General features: G+C 39.8%; 1 protein-coding gene and 1 non-coding gene across 4 annotated transcripts in view; both read left to right on the forward strand.

Moving 5' to 3' along the window:
* Nucleotides 1-950: 950 nt before the first annotated feature.
* tmem184b (transmembrane protein 184B) overlaps nucleotides 951-21,096 on the forward strand; it is a 57,439-nt gene continuing 37,293 nt past the window's right edge. For 2 of the 3 annotated variants that reach the window (XM_003227158.4, XM_008120309.3), the window contains exon 1: nucleotides 951-1,216. The gene's annotated coding sequence lies outside the window, so the exon portion shown is untranslated. The remainder of the gene's footprint in view (nucleotides 1,217-21,096) is intronic. The other variant, XM_008120308.3, reaches the window with a different exon arrangement.
* Nucleotides 8,828-8,917, forward strand: mir5408c (microRNA mir-5408c). The gene has a single exon (NR_130053.1). It is a non-coding gene; the product is annotated as a microRNA mir-5408c (primary transcript).

The raw sequence follows: 21,096 nt of genomic DNA on the forward strand, positions 1-21,096 counted from the left end.
CAGACAAGAGTTCTTTTTCCCACCCTGGACATTCCACAGATATATTAACCCCACTTGCCTAGTTTCCAACACCTCACAACCTCTGAGGAGGATGCCTGCCATAGATGTGGGCGAAACGTCAGGAGAGGATGCTTCTGGAACACGGCCATACCAGCCCGAAAAACTCACAGGATCCCAGCCTCATGCCCCTTCCTTTTCCCCCTTAGTCGCTTAAGCGGCTAAAGGGGAAAAGGAAAGGACCTGAAGCTGTTAAGAATTGTGGGAGTTGAAGTCCAAAACACCTGAAGGATCCAAGTTTGCCGATGCCTGCAGTACTCAATGAAGCTGGCTATGCTTTTTGATGGTTCAATACAAGCAAATACTTCTGGTCCCAAGCATTTCCAAATACACAAGTGATTCGCAACTGTAGGCAGTGCAGGCATTTTGGACTTCATCTCCCAGAATTCCTAACAGTTGGCCACAATGGCAAGGGCCTCTGGGAGTTGAAATCCGAAAGAGCCTTGGCGCGTCGGCGGCGTGTGTTGTTGTTGAAGAAACCGCTGGTTACGTCACCCCTCGTGGCTCCTCCCACTTCTCTCAGGCGAGCAAGGAGTGAGGGAGAAGGAGCCAGCTCTGCGCCTGCGCAGTAGTGCCCTTGTTTTCGTTCTGCCCAATCTGCCTGCTGTTCCACTCATCACTCCCAACAATTCAGGGTTGAGAAGAAGCCTCAGAGCTGACAGGCAAGGCGCGGAGTAATGGTGGAAATGTGGACTAGTGTGAACGTGTGGAGAAGAAAAGAGACAGGACTTCATCTCCCACAATTCCTGACTGTTAACCAAAATGGCGGAGGCTTCTGGGAGATGAAGTTGGAGGAGGAGGAGGAGAAGGAGGAGGCGGGGCTTGTCTCGTTGTAGCCGTTATGTCACCCGCTAGTGGCCCCGCCCACTCCCTTCCCAGGCGAGTGGGCGGGGTGTTGCGAAGGCGGGCACGAGCCAGCTCCGCGCCTGCGCAGGAGCGCGCCTCTGTTTTGCCTCTGCTCCGTTCTCCCCCTCAGGGCCGAGGCGAGAAGAGAAGCCCAGAGCCGGGGAGTCTGTAAGGAGATGGAAATGGAGGTCTCGGCGCGGCTGTTCAGGGCTCCTGAGGGTGGCCTCCTTCGCCGCCTTCCCTAAAGGACGGAGCTGCCCTTTGCCTGAGGAGAAGAAAGGCGTCCCTTTGGTACCAGCAGTGCCGCGTGGCGGTGAGGGGCGCGTGGCTTACTTGTGAGGGAGGGGGAAGCTATCCTGAGGGGATGTGAGTGGCACCACTTGGGCTGCAGAATGGGTGCAGTTAAGGCACTACTTCGAACTGCCATGGCTCAAGGCAATAGAATCTTGGGAGTTGTTAGTTTGGCAGAAGACCTTGTAAAACTACAACTCCCACTATTTATTTATTTATCCATTCATTTACTACATTTATATCCCGCCCTTGTCACCCCGAAGGGTATTCAGAGCGGCTTACAAATAATATGTACATACAATATATTTATATTATTACCATAGCACAATATTAGCATTATATATATTACACATGTAATATATAATATAATTGATATTATATTGTATTATTAGTATTATATTGTATTACATTATAATATTATTATAAATAGATGTATATTCAATATATTAATTATTATTATATTATATTATATATACTATTATAGCCATAATACAATACAATACCATTCCATAGCAATGAGGCATGGCAGTTCAAAAAGGGTGTCAAACAGCACTCATTCTACAGTGTATCAGGCATGGCCAAGCTTTGGCCTTCTAGGTGTTTTGGACTTCAACACCCACCATTCCTAAACAACCTCAGGCCCTCAGTTGTTTAAGCCTGAGACTGGGTTGCTGTGAGTTTTTGGGCTGTATGGCCAGCCTCCAGAAGCATTCTCTCCTGATGTTTCGCCCACATCTATAGCGGGCATCTTCAGAGGTTGTGAGGTCTGTTGGAAAACTATGCAAGTGCGGTTTATATATCTGTGGAATGTCCAGGGTGGGAGAAAGAACTCTTTATCTGTTGAAGTGTGAATGTTGCAATTAATCATCTTGATTAGCATTGAAAAGCCTTGCAGCTTCAAAGCATGGCTGTTTCCTCCTGGGGGAATCCCTTGTTGCTTTAGCTGGCCCTGATTGTTTCTTGTCTGGAATTCCCCCATCTTCTGACTGTTCTTTATTTACTGTCCTGATTTTAGAATTTTTAAAATCCTTATAGCCAGATTTTGTTAATTTTCATGGTTTCCTCCCTTTTGTTGAAATTGCTGGGCCACTCCAACAACCCCCATGTCAGACTACACAGAGAAGCCATTGAAATCCACAAACATGTGGACAATTTCAACCGAAAGGAGGAAACCATGCAAATGAACAAAATCTAGCTACCAATATTTTAAAAACTCTAAAATTAGGACAGTGAATAAAGAACGACATTCAGAAAACAGGAATTCCAGACAGGAAGCAATCAGGGCCAGTTAACACCTCCCAACAAAGGATTCCCCCATGCAGGAAACAGCCAGGCTTTGAAGCTGCAAGCCTTTTCAATGCTAATCAAGATGGCCAATTCCAACAGTCACACTGACCTCAAATACACAAGAGTTCTTTCTTCCACCCTGGACTTTCCACAGATATATAAACCTCACTTGCCTAGTTTCCAACAGACCTCACAACCTCAGAGAGGGCTTGCCATAGATGTGGGCAAAACATCAGGAGAGAATGCTTCTGGAACATGGCCATACAGCCCGGAAAACTCACAGTAACTCAGTAATTCCGTTCATGAAAGCCTTTGAAAACACATTGAACCTCTCTACGGGGAGAAATTGTTCCAAGCTGGTAGGCTGTTAGGTTTTGAGAGCGTTGAACTCCAAAACACCTGAAGGGCCAAAGTTTGCCTATGCTTGGCAGCCATGGATTCACCCCATGGTGTTGTAGGGACAAAAAAGGATGCTGAAATAGCCTAACTGTGAATGTGCTGGAGATGTAGGAAGGAGCTTTGTGGGTGAAGGGTAAGTGCATGCAACCAGGGGAAAAGTGGCATGCTTTGAACCACATGTGCCACCCGCTGATGATGCCACAACCATATGCTTAAGGTGTGACATTTGCTTCGAATTTTGATATTCCTTACTTCATGTGGTTTGGACAGATATTGCCAAGCTGGAATGTATTCAAAATAGCAAAAAGCTTTAGAAAACCACCCACTTACGATGCCCATGCCAGATGCTCAGCATGACATTTGTCGTGTATTGTGATATTCCTTGTTACATGTGTTGTGAACAGATATTAAAAAGTTGTAACTTGTCTGGAGAGTGTGACCCAAATGGGGAAAGGTCTGGAAACCAATCTCTATGAAGGAACATTTGAGGTAGCTGGGCACATTTAGCCTGGAGACTGACAAGTGTTAGTATCACCATCTTTAAATATCTCAAGGTCTCTCATGCGGAAGATGGAGTGAGCTTGTTTTCTGTTATTCCAGAGGATAGGACAATGGAATAAAATTACAGCAATGGGGTTTAGGATTAAGCATTAGGGATAACTTTCTGTGTATAAAAGATATTAATTACTGGAATAGAGTCTGGAGCTGCGGTGGCGCAATGGGGTTAAATAAAACCTTGTGCTGGCTGGACTGCTGACCTGAAGGTTGGGTTGCTGACCTGAAGGTTGCCGTTCGAATCCGCAAGACAGTGTGAGCTCCCGTCTGTCAGCTCTAGCTTTCAGGGACATGAGAGAAGCCTCCCATCAGGATGGTAACACATACGGACATCCCCTGGGCAAAGTCTCTGTAGACGGCCAATTCTCTCACACTAGAAGCAACTTGCAGTATGTTCTCAAGTCGCTTCTGACATGATTAAAAATAACCGTAATAGAGTGCTACAGAAAACAGTGACCACATCTTCATTAAAGCTTTGTAAAGTGAGGTTGGATAGACAACTCTTGGGATGCTTTAGCTGGGGATTTATTCCTGCTGGGGCTTGGATTAGATGGCTTTTTGGGATCCATTCCAATTCTCAGACTTCATGAACGTGGCAATAGCTTGCTGCTGTAATACAATAAACATATAACACAGACTTGTTATAACTTGTGAACACTATAGCTTGCTGCCGTTATACAAGAAACATATAACACAGACTTGTGATTTGTTTCATTATTGTGCCTGCTGTCTTGAGCAGCATAATGTAGGCCTTGCTGTGCTTTAATGTTGAATGTGCCAGTATGTAGAAGGGAAAAACGTTTGAGAAACATACTGTTGTGGTGAATCCTGTCTGCGAAATAGTATTTTATCTACAACACAGCATATATAATTAGTATGATATTAACCCAAAGTACCCTGGTCCTTGTCAATGAATTGTTTTATTCAAAATATTGATTAAGAGACACTCTCCAGTCTCTCTTTAAGAAGACTTGAGGGTTAGGAATTGTTCTAGCACATTTGAACCATGTTCTCACCTCTAATATACATAGGAATGATGTTCAGGAAATGATTGGTTCTCAGCTTTGCATTTGTGCAAAAATCTTCCTGTTTAATGAAGTTGACACAATACATACATTTTGCCCAAACTGCAAAAGTAGTGGAAATTGGCTGTGTGCGTTGTGTACACTGGTTTACCAAGATGCAGAAGTAATTATTTTATATTTAAAGTGTTTCCAGCTCCTTCGTAAGGAAGGTGCAGTGGGGTGTTTTGAACTTCTACAGCATCAAAATTACAACATCACTGGAGTTTTCTAACACAAAAGAATATATATGGAAGACTGTGATATATATAGTATGCCAGTAGACTGACTGGAAGTGAAGTGTGTTGAATATTTACAAGATATATTTGATATTTGGCATGCTTGAGCATCTTTGGCTCTCTTAATTTCTGTATGAAATAAAACAATGCAGGTACCACCTGAAAAAAGTAAATGGAAGATTTTCTATTTATCCTTTAGTAGGATATTGCCTGTTACATAACTTGATGGAACAAATTTTAATCATCAGTCACAGAAATGCCTTAGAATTGCTGCCTACTGAGATGCAGGAAAAGAATGGTAACAAAAAAGGCTTGAAGGATAATGATGAATGGTCATACAGAGCACAGATCTTAAAGACTTGGGCTTGACTTGAGCCTCTTCCTTACTCACCCTAAAATGGTGTCACATCCCTCTATTTTGTTCTTGTTCTGTCAATGTTCTGTTAAGGCTTCATCGTCTTTCTCAGCAGTACTTGATTTGTAGATTGATCAGTTTCCTACCAAGATAATTAATCCATCTAGAGCCCCTTGGGTGTCTTTTAAAAAATGGATCAGTAACTACTCACAGTAAAGTGAAATAAACAAAGCTTTCAGGAAAAAAACAACTTTTGAAATATGAAGAATCCTGAGAACAATAGTTTACAAATTCATTTGCACTATTAATTACTTGCTAGGAGAGAACAATAACCCATTTAGAGGCAGCATAATTTGTATTCCGGAGGTGTTTGTCAGGAGCATTTGCTTATTTGCTATAGTGCAAATACCTGTTGTGTTGTAGCCCAGTTGGGAATGTCATCTTCAATTCCCTTTTATTTGGCATGAACCTGTAAAATGTGCATTGGGGCTAGCTTTGTTTTTCAGTGTGAACACTGAAACACTAAGAAGGTAGCAGATTAGCCTTTGTCTAGGGAGTAAGCACCTTAACATTTGAGCATGTTGTGTGGTGTGGTGATCATTTTAATAACCCCGGAGGGATATAATTTACAGGAAGCAAGAGGAGAAGGGAAGAATTAACCAACTCAATTCGCCTGCTGCATAGTATGCTCTTTAGAACTACAGTAGAGTCTCACTTATCCAACACTCGCTTATCCAACGTTCTGGATTATCCAACGCATTTTTGTAGTCAATGTTTTCAATACATCGTGATATTTTGGTGCTAAATTCGTAAATACAGTAACTACTACATAGCATTACTGCATATTGAACTACTTTTTCTGTCAAATTTGTTGTTAGAACATGATATTTTGGTGCTTAATTTGTAAAATCAGAACCTAATTTGATGTGTAATAGACTTTTCCTTAATCCCTCCTTATTATCCAACATATTCGCTTATCCAACATTCTGCCGGCCCATTTATATTGAATAAGTGAGACTCTACTGTATATAGTAATTTTTGATTGTGTTCACCCCTTTAACTTCTGCTTTTATTACGTAGAAAACACTTTAAGCAGTAGTCTTAACAAAAGGTACAGTGCATGAGATGGAGAAATATATCTGACTGTTACACTGTTAAATTGTACATCCTAAGTTACACCCGTGTCTTTGTCCTACAGAGGCCCCATATGTTCTTTTTCTTGCAAGGGAGTTGTTTCCATGGCTTCTCCAGGATTGTACATCTGCCTTATTTATAGAATGTGCTCATTGGTCTAAACTGGGACTAACAATATGGTCACCCATTCACTTCAACCAAAGTGTATATGCTTTTAGGAAGCAATCTAGGCCATTGGTTACTACTCAGACCTGCAATGTGTTACAATCAGTATGATTTATCTTCAACTGACCATTGTTGACCTACTGTATTATCTTATGCTTTTTTTTTACCATTGTAATAGAGCATGTGTTTAGGTGTGCATATGTGTTAATGGCAATAGTAATACAGTGTTCCCTCACTACTTTGCGGTTCACTTTTCATTGTTTCATAGTTTTTCAGTAAACTCTAAAAGACTATTATAAATCATAAAAAATTACAATTTACAGCCTAAGGAAGGGAGGAAGGAGAAGCCAAAGGGAGAGAAAATGAGCCCAAGCGGCAACAGGAAGGGAAGGAGGCCATTTATCAACACACTATTGGTTGATAAAGACTTAAAATAGTGTATAACTACTAAAATGATGTATACGTATTAAAATAAATATAGTGTCCATACTTTGCGGATTTTCACTTATTGCGGGTGGTCCTGGAACCTAACCCCAGCGATAAATGAGGGAACACTGTACTGCCATTTTATGAGAATTCCATCTGTAAGCAGTTCTCTTACATGCAAGGCAATAGCAGTGATGTTATTACATTTACCTAACTGTGGTATTCAGTCCCTACTAAAATTGGGCTTCTACTCCTTTTGCTAAAAGAGGTTCAGGGGTTTTGCCCCAAAGGTTTTCCTTAACAGCACTGCTGGCCCTGAAAATATGTGAAAAGAAGCATGAGAATTACTACACTTCAGTGGAAAGAGGTTACAACATCTTGTTGCACTCCTCTGTTTGAAAGCAAGAGACCACAAAATCAAAGCAAGTCCTTTTTGCTCTCCAAGAACTGCTTGATGTTTTCTGGCTCAGTCTGTAGGCATGGAATGAGATGGTCTTCAAAAGAGCATCGAATAGGACAGATTTACTATCCTGTTGCCCCTCCCCTGAGAACTAGGAAGAAATAGAGCTTTTCTCTTCAATTGTACACAGATGAATCTCCATCACTAAATAAACCATCTATTGGTTACAGCATCTATAACATAACAAGCCAATCCCTCTTCCTGTGTTAGGGAGTTTGGTGCTCTCTCTCTCTCTCTCTCTCTCTCTCTCTCTCTATATATATATATATATATATAGGACTACAACTCAAATCCTTGATCATTAGCCATGGTAGTTACACATCCTAGGAGTAGTAACAGAAAACATATGGAAGGCTGTGGTTTGCCTAACTCTGACCTATGCAGTTGAGAATTAATGGAATCCTTGCTTCAAGAAAAGCTTCATTTCTTCACTTTCTATGTTGTTTTGTATGTGAGAATGAAGCCTTACCTGTTTCTTATTTCAGTCATCTCCCTTTTAAATCTAGCTTTCTCCTTTATCTTCTAGCTTTTAAGGAATCTTGTTTTGTAATCATCTGTCCTTTTTTATCTGGTTTGCTGAGTGAGGAACAGCAGTTAGATCATGGATATTGGGCTGGTGGAGTGGGTGGACTGATTGTGACACTGATTCTGTGAAACAGAAACACTGCAGCAGCAGTGGTTGATCCTATTTTCTAAGAAAAAGTGGCAAAATGGGACTAGCGCCTCCATTCCTCTTGTTGCCTGTCCTTCCAAAAAAAGAGGGGGGATGACTGGTTGTGGTATGCTGACCTATTATAATGTGGGTCAGTCCACATGCACACAAAAAAGATGAAAAAGAAACAGCGGAAATTAATAGAGCAGAAAAACTCTTGGAGAAAGATAGTAGTTCATGGTAAAAGAGTTTCATTGTTGCATATCTGATTTAGGATGGAGAATAGAAGGGAAGAAGAAAATGAATTAATTGCCTTAGTATGGAACAATATTTTCGAATCAAGGAAGGAGAAGAATAGACTAAAAGACGAATAAACCTCATAGAAATGAAAGGAAAGTGTTATTCTTTGTGAACTAAAGGTAAAGAGCTGCCTACCTCCTTGTAAACTGAAAAGCTTAAAGTTGAAAAGTAATGTTCTTGCATGTCTATATTGTAAGGATTGTGTTGCGGTGCAGGTACAGTGATTAAAAGTCTGTAACGACCTAGCTATTGAAAACTTACCAGACAAAACTGTTACTGATACTCATTTCTTTATAGAATTTAGAGCAGATAACCTATTGTTTTCTAAAGCCTATGCAGCATTCTTCTGTCTTTTGTTTCACTGAACACACTGCCAGCTGTTTGGATAAGAAATGATGAATGGACAGAAATCTCATGAGGATTAGGCTATTCATGCCTCCCAATATAACTACAAGAGCTGTGTTTACATGTTAATTTTGTAGATAGATGAATTATAGTACAAATATACAGACTGGACAGCAAAAATCACATACCCATAACAAAAGACATCGTAGAGTGGATTCGGCTGAGATCCTAGAAGATAAAGACAAAGCATAGAAATGTTTTGTTAGACTGTAACTCCCAAGAATCCTGCAGCCAGCATGTTATGGTTGGTTGGGGAATTCTGGGAGATGTAGTCCAAACAAGTAACCTTCCTAAGCTCTGGATCTAGGACATGTAGGGAAGACCTGTTGACATAAAGGCTAACATGCTAAGCATTCTTTTGCTCATTAATCATAGTGAATACTGCCTTGCCATCTGCTTGATTGTTTAGATTTTTGTTTTGTGTGCCATGATGTCATGAGATATGATAGAATAGTCTTTGAGTCAAAGAAAGCATATGGGGTATATGTGTTGAAGTTGGGTAGGATTTTACCCTTTCGTATGCCTGTATACCTATAAAAAACGAAGAGGAAAATTGTGTTGAGCTTTTCCCTTGATTTAGAATAGTCTTCAAATGCAGGACCTACCATTATCCCCGAGGTGAAAATTCTCTCTTTTCCCCAATGTATATGCTGGGGAAAGAGGTATCTCATTTGCTCTTAAAATGTTTCTAAAAAGAAGAATAGCTGTCATGGAGGTCCCAGATGCTAGTATATAACTGTTATTAATGGGATTATATTCTTCTTTAATTACCAGTTATATAGTTTGGTGATACTTTCAGATTGATCTCACTCTGTGCTTAGGTGGCCTTAGTGGCTTGTCATGTGAACATCCATTACCAATTTTGAATTGTGTGTGTGTGTAGCAGTTTTGGTCTGTATGCTAGTATCCTCAGAATTATATTACTGTAGTGTGCTGTATGTGAGACCATCCTTTAATTTGGTTTTGGGACACTGGCTAATGAATAAGATAGCAGGTTTATTGCTTGGTATGGCACATATCTATACTCTTACCACACCTGTGTTAAAAGGATTGCACTGGCTGCTTACTAACTACAGAACTATGTTCAAGGTCCTCTTGATGACATAAAAAGACATTAAGAATGCAAGATAACTGACAGATTGCATTCCTTTATATATATTTCCAATGTATTTCTCAGATTGTCAGAGGAGATCTTATTGGTTAATCTGTGACCAGCAAAGTGTCGTAACATAACCTGTTAAAAATGAGTCTTCTCTGCATATACCCTGTGAAACACATTCACTATTGAATTGTATAAAACAGACTGATTAGTTTCGAATCCTGAAAATGTTTTGTTTACATAGGCTTTACCTAGTTCATAGTGACTCTGATATTGTACTTATTATTCTTAGATGTAAAATTGGTTGTATTTATTTTGGTCACAAAATGGAAGCTGGCAACTGGTAGGCTATCCAGACATCTCCTGTACAGTACCATACTATTTTTGTTTTTGGGGTTTTTTTTTGTCTACCAGGTCCATTGTATCCACAGTCGCCCACTGGGATTACATGGCTCAGAGGGAATTTAAAGTCATAGCCCAGTCCCCAAACCACTACACTGCATTGACTCATGTTTACACATGCATAAAAGTTGCACTCCTTTGATTGGATCACTATCTGAATGCAAAGTTGAGACAGAGAATTACCGTATATAAAAAATAATATTTCCAAATTATTCTATTCTATCTGCTTCTCTAAATGGCAGTTTTCCCATTGGCATTTAAAGTATTTTCAGTACTCCAAGAAAACTAGCACTGGGGAATGTGCAACCTCCCCTCAACCCTTTGCCTTCTGTGCTGATCAGACTAGTTCTGGTGTGAACTAACAATAAAAGGACAGAGAAGATACTGTAAATGCTTTCTTTAAAAAAGACACGAGTTGACTCTTTTCAAACATAAGTTATATCTAGGGTTCATTAAATAAATTCTACAATTTAAATTTTAAAACCAAATCTGGTACTTTTAAGCAAATGTGTGTGTGTTTGTTTGTTTGTTTGTATGTGTTTAGTAAGACTTAACTATGAGGTTGAGGGAACACAAAGCTCATTGGCTTGTGTTCAGGAGAAAGCAGCTAAGGTTCAAAGTAATAGCAGTAATCTACCACAGCCCTTCATCGGTTCCCATTATGAAAGAGTGTTTTGCCTGATCTCAGCTTAGAGAAAAGTAGGCTCCAGGGTTAGTGGGAATAAGACAGTTGGCTGAGGCAGTACATTTTGGGGATTACAAAGGACATCTAGAAGATACTTGTTTACATTGTTAGTACTGTATTTTGACTGCAATTGGGAGATGGACTTGTGGATTTTCTTTGCCATTGGTCAAAATACATCGCCTGACTTTAGGTTTTTTGTGTGTTGTTCTGTATGGTTGAGGGATAGCATTTGCCTTAGGCAGCTAAATGTTTTGGTATGGCCCTGGTAACTGCTGAAATGTGAATGTACATTGATGTTGAGGCCTTAGGGAGCAAAATTGTGCCTCAGAGTTTGAGATTACGTGGCCCTGTTGTCTGTTTGTTCCTACTTTGCAGAAGGACATGCATGCCCTGAAGGACAGCTCCAAACAGAAAACAATTCCTTTGATTTTCTACATCTAAGTCCTCATTGTCTTATGTGTATGTGCCTTCCAATTATGTATATTCAGAAATGGATTGTCTTCCTCTGAAATATAGCACAGAACATTTAATATTCCTTGGTAGTCCCTCATCCAATTACTCATCAGGGCCGATTCTATTTTACTTTTAGTATCAGATAGGATGCAGTGCCTTCAAGATATTTAGAAGAAGGTGGTTGAGACTCAACAGTCCAATTCATAAAATGGTGGCAGAAAGAAACAGTTTGGTATAATTAGTAGCAATTGTTGATACGTGTTACAAATATACTTATTTCACTCTGGAAACTGCTAAAATATCTGCTGCAGTGATTTTCTTTCATTAGAGAGTGCCATAATTCAACTTCCTCTCAAGTGAATAACAGACAGTTCTGGAGGTCTCATGGACCTCATCACATGATGGCCGAGAAGCATCTTCTCGACACTTCTTAGCTCTGTTGGCACACTGCTGGCAAGGAGTCCACAAGAGCCCATCAGATGACACAGGGCTACTTCCAACGTGGCTCCATTGGACTCTGTGCCAGCAGCGTGCTGGAAGCGCAGAGACACGAATCCCTGAGAAGTCGGGTGTACACCTGACTCCTCAGAGAAGAAGCCAAGGAAAATGCAGGAGGAAGCTGGGACAGCGAGGAAATGTCGTGAGAAGGGTACGAAGCGGTACGTGGCTCCAGTGTTTTCCCTGATGTCCCCAGCCTTATTGGCCTCCTGTGATGAGGTCCTCAGTCTCCTCATTTCAGGCAGAATGTATTGCTCCAGAGGCACTAAGTAGAAATGATGTTTTATTTTGATATCTTATTCCCCACTCCATGCACCTCTCAAAGTATTCTTCTTTATGTTCTCCATTTCTTCTTTTCCTGTTTCATACTTGCATCCTTGATGCAGCTGCTGGTTTATTCCATCCCCCCATCCTGCTATTTTTATATTAATTGACTCCTATAGCAGTTTCCTTCTTCTGTTCTCTTCCCCTCTATTGCCAGTTTTTCACATTACTGTAACGATTGCAAATATTAACCTTATCTGATAGTTTACTTCAGATACACTCTCCTTAGAAGGAAAGAGGGGCCTTTGATCCCAGGACTTATTACTTCCAATAACTTTTACTCAGTCCCACCTTTGTCCTCTCTTCCCCCATCCCTTCTGTGCAGGCATACACAGGCTGTCCCATTTCCTGAAACCACTGCCAAATTATTCTTCTGAGTTGAAGGAGATAAGTGTTGTAGAAATCTGTCAGTGCAATAGCATTTCTACATGCTGCTTCTCTCCACCCCCTTCCACTTGCATGCATTGCATACATATATATTTTTTAAAATTGAATTTGAAATGAAATCCTCTATGGAGCATAAAAATAAAATATGAAATACAATTTACTTTTCATTTCCCCTTTCCCCATTCTTTCTACTTCTTCCTTACTCTGTTAATCTGTTGTCAATTCCTGATTCTTGCCCTCTTCTCATGCCATCATTTTTCTTTCTAAACCACTGTTCTTAAGTGTGCATGTGTGGTATCCATCTAGAGAGCTCCAGGTGTTGTCAGGTTTGAAGCAAAAGACTATAATGCAAAGTTAGTGAGGGAAAAGATATATTGAACATATTGTAGTGCTGGAACCTGAGAGGAAGCACAGACTATGGGACCCAACTCACAGTTTAACAAACACTGTCATTAAATATTCCACTGCTTCAGTTTTCAGGTTTACAAAGTATAGTGACTGTGTCAACATTACTGTCCTGTATGAACAGGTGTCAGCAGTGCACTGGATATAAAGGACCCTAGACCACATTAACTACAAGATCAGATGCACCAATGAAGTGATTCCAGCTAGAACTGCAGATAGGAAGGTCTATTCCTGGTGAGCTGCTCGACCAGATCAGCCAGGACAGAGGACAAGCACTCTGAATTTAAGGCAAAATACAGAGGTTTATTACAGCTTGGTGAAAAGAGATGCAAGTTTTTATTTATTTATTTCGTGTCAAAAGCATTGCACGACAAATACATTTCAAAATGATGGGGGGGGGGGGGGAAGGAAATCACAAGCAACTAAATAGTTTTGGACCAAAAGCGGGCAACAGCAACCGCATTGTCCGTAGCTTTAAACAACTCCTCCTCCGTACGTGAGGCAGGGCATTGTGGGCAAGCATACATATGCGGAGTTGTTTGTTCTGCTCCACAGTCACACAAGGTGGAGGATTCCTCCAGGTAGTGCCACCTTGCCAAGTTGTCTTTTGATCTGCCCACTCGACTTCTGAGTCTGTTCAGGGACTTCCAAGTTGCCCATTCCTGGTTTGCCCCTGGAGGAAGACCCTCTTGGGGGGCCATCCAGTTAGAATTGCCAGGTTTAGCTGCCCAGAGGGACACCCTTGCTGTTGCTGGAGGAACATCAAGAGGAGTGGTGGTTCTCATGAAGCCCTTCCTTGATTTGAGTCTGGTGGGAGGAGGGTGATAGCCATGCAGTGGGTGGCTTTCACAATGTTCGACCTTTTTTCTCTCGCAGTTAGCAGTGACTTCCCGTCGCACGTCAGGAGGGGCAATGCCAGCTAACTTGTGGAGTTTATCAACAGGTGTAGGTTTAAGGCATCCTGTGATGATTCTGCATGTTTCATTCAGTGCTATGTCCACCTGCTTTGCATGGGCAGACTTGTGCCAAACAGGACAGGCATACTCTGCAGTTGAGAAAGGGCCAAGGCTGATGTTCTTATTACTTGTGGGTCTGCACCCTATACGCTGCCAGTCAGTTTCCGCAGGATGTTATTGTGTGCAGCTACTTTGTGCTTGGTGTTCATGCAGTGTTTCCTATATGTTAGTGTTTGATCTAAGGTGACACCAAGGTATTTAGGATGGAAACAGTGTTCGAGCTCTTGGCCTTCCCAAGTAACTTTCAGTTTCCTGTTGGCTTCATGGTTACGTAGGTGGAAAGCACACACTTGTGTCTTGGAAGGGTTCGGCTTCAGGTGGTTCTCTTTGTAGTAGCTGGAGAGATCTTTCAAGGCATTAGTGAGTTGCTTTTCAACTGTTTCAAAATCTTTCGCTTGTGTTGTAAGGCCAAGGTCATCAGCATATATGAAGCTCTTTGTGAGTGGTGGTTGTGGCTGATCGTTCGTGAAGATATTAAATAAGGTCGGTTCAAGAACGCTGCCTTGGGGTAAAACATTATTTTGCCTCCTCCATCTGCTTTTCTGGCCCTGAAACTCCACATAGAAGCTGCGGTTTTCTAGGAGGGTCTGGACAGTTTTTGTAAAGTCAAAGTCCCGGGTGATATGGTAGACTTTATGCAGCATTTTTCTATGTTGCACCGTGTAATAGGCTGCCGTAAGGTCCACAAAAACTGTTCCCGTAATGCAGCCTTTCTCATAGCCTTCCTCGATATGCTCAGTCAGATGAAGAATTTGACCTGTACAGTTTTTCCCTGGTCTGAAACCTGCTTGTTGTGGAATAAGCTTGGGTTCGATAACAGGTCCTAGTCGATTTAATAGCATCCTCTCATAGACTTTATATAGATGACATAAGAGGGAGATTGGTCGGTAGTTCCTGGCATTGGAGGCATCTTTACCAGGTTTTAAGATGGCAATTATCTTAGTTTTCCTCCATGCTCTGGGAATCTGTTTGTGTGCCAGGCATTGATTGTAGAATTTCAAAAGCCAGTTTTCAGCTTTGGCCCCCAAGTGTTTGATTTGCTCCATCATCAGGTCATCTAGGCCAGGTGCTTTACCAGTCTTACATCGCTTGATGGCTTCTCTGAGTTCTTTCAGGTTTAGAGGAGAAGACAACTGGTGAGTTTCAAGTTCTGGCACCCTGTTGATTTTCATCTTTATTCTGCTGCAGTTGGTTTTCCCATTCTGAATTAGCTGGTGAGCTATCTGGTCTGGTGTCACGTTTGCGTGTCCATGGTTGACCAGAGGGTCACTGTCCAGGCGTCTCAGCAATTGCCAGGCTTTTCAGCTACTCTTGGACATGTCCAGGTTCTCAAGCAGCTCTATCCAACGGTCTTTCTTAGCATTAGCTAAGGCTGTAGATAGTTTTTGGCCTGCTGCTATAGTCCCATCACTGTATGGATTCTCTTGAAATAGTCTGAGATATTCCTGTAGCTGATTTAGCGATTCTTCGTTTAGGCCTGGTAGGTAGCTTGTGCGACAGCCTCTAGGGATTGAGAGCCTCGAGGATCTTTTCACAGCTTCTACAAACAGGTCATAGTTTTCTATAGAAGGTTCTATATCAGAAATAGCAGCTTCCAAGGTCTCTGTAAACTTTGTCCAGTTAGCTTTATTGAAGTTATATCTTCTGCGGAATGGGACACTTTTTGGTCTTACAGCTGCATATGCTACGCAGCATATTGGTCTGTGTTGTGTGTTATGTATTGGGTTTAATACCCTTTTGGTGCATTGGTGGCTTATGTTTTCCTTTACAAAAATCAGATCAGGGTTATAAACACGCTTCCATCGGCTGCTATTGAAAGATGGTGGTAATTTACTGTCATGGAGGAGGCTCATTCTACTGTTGTCGGCCCACGTTAGAACTGATTCGCCATTTCTATCATCTTCGTCATAGCCCCAGACACAGCTATGGCTATTGAAATCTCCCACAACAAAATGGGCTTCATGATTGTGGCAACTGGTTGGGGGCGTAAAATAGAAATCAGCCCCAGGTGGTTTATAGAGTGATGATACGGTGCAACTATCAAGTTCCACAGATAAGATTTCAATGTTGTTCACTTCTGTGAGGGAAGTTGCAGAGATTGCTACACCAGATCGTACAAAAATGGCACTGCCATATTGTCTGTGAGGTCGTTCCACTGCCAGTTGCATTCCAAGAATTTTTGGTCTTCTCATTGCGATGTCTCTGTGTGCTGTATACATAGGATGTCACACAAAATGTCCTCAGACATTTTGGCTAATAGTTCTTCCTTAGCAAGTGACAAACCTTCTATATTAATAGACATAATCGTTAGCAATGGTCTTGATAAAGACCTTTGGTATTCATCCAAACCCAAAAGCATTGGATGAGAGATGCAAGTACCAAGCTGAGACTAAAAAATGTATAAGCACAATTTTTACAGAAAAAGACAATACACTTATGACAGCTATTAAGACTTCCCGCGCCTCCTCCTGACTGGCTGAGAAACGGGCTATCTAGGATCCACGCAGGAACTCTCTAGAGGTTTCCCTGACATCACTGTCAGGAGGAGGAGTTCCCCATGGTGGGAAAAGGAACAGCTGATTATTGACAGGTTTAAAGGTCCAGTCTGTTGTAGAGATGCCCATTTGAAGGATGCAAAAAGGAGGGGGATGATGGCATGGCTCCTTGATTGACTTAAGTGTCCAGTACCATGGAGACAAAGGTGCAAGATCTAAAAAACAAAAGGTTACAATCCTGGATAACCATAGGCTTGGCTGCCTATTCAGAAGGCTAATGTATTCTTATCTATTTTAGCCTTCTCTTCTGTAGGAATAATAATCCTCCAGTCATAGTTAAACAGGTAAACATCCTAAACCCATTTTGGTAATAAAGGGATTATCTGGCTTGGGAGACCATTGGAGGGACCTTTTTAAATTATTCAATGATCTCTGTTCCCAGGACCTTATGTAAATGGGAAGGGGAAGCAGAAGCCTTCAGGATACATTTGATACAGTTTTATACATTTAGAAATTGATACAGTATACAATCAATGCAAGTTACACAAGAAATATCTTTTTAATACATTTATTAAAGTGTTTAGCTATGATATGGTTCGGGGTACAGTTGCTGCTGGGGCATTCCAGAGCCTCCAGCGGCTTTGGCATTGTAGAACTTTGAAAGCCAGTGAATGATTACTTTTTGAACACACATACCTAGATGCATGGCATTGTTATATATGTAATTTAAAGGAAGTACCAGTAGTACTGGTTTGTTGTCATTTCTCTATTGAGATGTATTTCTGTTGTTATAAGAGTTGCATATGGCCATTATTTAAAAAATATTTTTAAGCAAATAAGCATTCTGAATTTTTGTGGAGCAGAGATGAACACTACAGTATTCAAACTGATGGATTCTTTATTCCCAATCTACATGCACTAGGGGGCAGTGTATGTTTCAGATATTGGCTCCTGTCTTTCTTGTTTCTTTTAGGGTAAATTTTGTTTTTTCTCATCTCTGAAATCCTGGTTGATTTTGGCAGAAGCAGCATACTCTAGCAAAAATGCACCACTGCATCCTGGCCACAGTGTTCAGAGTAATGGAATGTATTGGTTTGCTATGGATAGTAATAGTTCAGTACTTATGAAACACACAAATCCCCTCATCTCAGTGATCTGCATATGAATCCTACAAGTGTCATTATCTATACATTGCAAATGAAAGCGAAGATAAAGTAGTTGCTTAGGTCCTCTGTCCATCTTTCTAAGTTTGTGGCAAAAAGATTTAAGATGAAGATTTCAGAGTTCATTTTGTGCATATTTACTCAGAAGTTCCCTATTATATTCGGTTAGATTGTTTTCAAATGAATAGCCATAGGATTATATGCGTAGCTGCTATACTTGTGTACATTTTGTATTTCTTCCACCTCCATGTATTATAAACACTATTGTGATTTACCATAATTGCCTTCTTAACAGAAAGAAATTTACGATATTTCCTAAAATATTTTTCATTTTGAAAAATTTAGCTTAGTTGGCTTGGCATTCATCTGTAATAAATTCTTTCTACGCATGCACCTTATAGGCTAAGCATAACAGAAACAAGGACTCAACTGCATGCGGGATCTTCAAAGTAGTAGAATACTGTTAGAAGGAAACTACCGTAAGCCGAGTTTTTCAGCCCTTATTTATGAGCTGAAAAAGCCTCTCCTGCTTATAATCGGGTCAAGGTCAAGGCCAGCAACAGAGCCTGCAGGCTATTGCTTGCAATATGTAATCTATTTCTATCTTCTCCCTACCAGTGTGTTTTCTTTTGCAAAGCCTCCCTTGCTCTTAATCAAGGGAATGTTTTGCAAAGTGAAAGACACCCTTGCTAGTCAGGAAGAATAAAAATATATATTCATTAATCTTATGAAAGCATTTTCCCCTGAAATATTTGTTAAACTCTCTTACAGATATATAGGCATTAACCCCTTGTAAGCTTTTGCCATCTCTATGTACCTTTATATGCGTATATATCTATATACATTAATTTTGTATATGATTTTGCCCTCATATGTTTGCAGGTCTTTGCAGATCCTTTATACATATAGATCCATGTACCATGTACCTGTGTATCTGTAGCCAAACATATATTTATTTATTTATTTATTTATTTATTTAATTTATATACCGCTCTTCTCCCCCAGGGGGACCCAGAGCGGTCTTACATAATGGCAAGACTAATGCCAAATATAATACAAAATATAGTAAAACGATCGTAAAAACACACTATACATTATACATTATTTTTATATATCAATTTACCCTCATATGTTTGCAAATATCTATATAAAGAGAGATGTCTGGATAGATATGAATATATTCTTACCTACCTATATATAGGGCTTGCAAATATTACAGGGGGAAAATACACAAATATCTATAGACATGTCTATATATATATATATATATACACACAGTAGAGTCTCACTTATCCAACATAAACGGGCCCGCAGAATGTTGGATAAGCAAATATGTTGGATAATAAGGAGGGATTAAGGAAAAGCCTATTAAACATCTAATTAGGTTATGATTTTACAAATTAAACACCAAAACATCATGTTATACAACAAATTTGACAGAAAAAGTAGTTCAGTACACAGTAATACTATGTAGTAATTACTGTATTTACGAATTTAGCACCAAAATATCACAATGTATTGAAAACATTGACTACAAGAATGCGTTGGATAATCCAGAATGTTGGATAAGCGAGTGTTGGATAAGTGAGACTCTACTGTATATGTATGTATGGCTTGCAAATATTGTAGGGGAAATGCACACACACACACACACACACAGAGGGGATTTGCAGACGTTTCAGGGGAAATGCATATGTGAAATTAGTGTCTATAATTATAGATCTATATCTAGCTCTACATTGTTTATAAAAGCATTGAATGTTAACCTGTTACTATGTTGGAAGCCGGCCTGAGTCCCCATGGGGAGATAGGGTGGGATCCAAATGAAGCTTTTATTATTATTATTATTATTATTATTATTATTATTAGGTTATTGTTGATACCATATTGTTTTTGTTGCCCCTACTTTTCCACTTATAGAGCTAGTTTATTGTTTTTCTTTGAAATACGGTAAATATTCAAAAACATTTAACCTACTGATGCCTCAATTAAGGAAATGAAATTTTATTGGTATCTATTTTTATTTTGAAATTTACCCATAGCTGCTGCATTTCCCACCCTCAGCTTATACTCGAGTCAATAAGTTATCCCAGTTTTTTGTGGTAAAATTAGGTGCCTTGGCTTATATTTGGGTCGGCTTATACTCGAGTATATACGGTATGTAAAATTGTTTCCTACAGATACAGTAAAGACCTCTGTCCTGAAGAGAGCACAGTCTTCATCCTGTTTGGAGTTTTCTAACCCCACCTGTTTCTGAAGAGTTTCTATCTTTCTTGTTTTTTCTCAATATAGTACAAATTCATTTATCTCCTTCAAGCTTCAGTTTTCATGCTGTTATGGTATATCTAGAGCAGGGGTCCCCAAACTAAGGCCCGGGGGCCGGATGTGGCCCTCCAAGGTCATTTATCTGGCCCCCGCCCTCATTTATAATATAATATTTTTATTTCAGTTTTAATAATATAATATATTGTATATACATATGATATTGATAATAATATTATCATTTTATACAATATAATACTAATAATAATACTATATAATAATATTAATTATATGTGATATATTACATATAATATTACAGTATAGTGGTATAGTTCAATATAGTATAATGCTAATATTGCGCTATGCTAATAATATAATATATTGTATGTACATACAACTGCTCTGAGTTCCCTTTGAGGTGAGAAGGGTGGGATATAAATGTAGTAAATACATGTAGTAAATGAATAAATAAATAATTTTGGACTTAGGCTTGTCCAAAGTCTGAAATGACTTGAAGACACACAACAACAACAATCCTAATTAACCTGACTATCTCATTGGCCAGAAGCAGGCCCACACTTCCTATTGAAATCCTGATAGGTTTATGTTGGTTACAATTGTTTTCATTTTTAAATATTGTATTGGTCTTTCATTGTTATTGTTGTTGTTTTGCACTACAAATAAGACATGTGCAGTGTGCAAGTTTTTTTTTTCAAATGATAATTTGGTCCCTCAACAGTCTGAAGGATTGTGGACCGGCCCTCGGCTTCAAAAGTTTGAGGACCCCTGATCTAGAGCATCACTACAATGCCTCATCTTCTTCATGACTTTTCTTTCGCAAATCTTTGGGTTTAATTTTGAATATTTATGGCCTTATCTTTTTCTGCTTTATTACTAGTAAGCCTATTGTGCTTTCACCCCATAATTTCTTTACTAGCCATGCCATCTTCTTATCCTTGGTCCTACTTTGTAATTTTATATAATTCAGGGTGGGGTCATCACAGTCAATGCAGATAAAGGACCCATCTAAGACCATTAGTTGGTGTGAGTGGCTAATTGTATGCAACAAGAGCTAGGTTAGAGCCAATGTGCTTTAAAATTATTGTGCCAGTTAAGTGTAGTCTTTATTATTTCATTATTTGTACATTGTATGAACAAATAATGAAATGGCTTTGTATATTGTAAGTATGCTCAAACCAATGCAATGGTTTGAGCATTGTACTTCAACTGTGGATACTAGATTTGGATCCCTTGTTGCCCATGAAATCCACTGTG

The sequence above is a fragment of the Anolis carolinensis genome, chromosome 5 (genome assembly GCF_035594765.1).
Source record: "Anolis carolinensis isolate JA03-04 chromosome 5, rAnoCar3.1.pri, whole genome shotgun sequence".
Classification (NCBI taxonomy): Eukaryota; Metazoa; Chordata; class Lepidosauria; order Squamata; family Dactyloidae; genus Anolis; species Anolis carolinensis.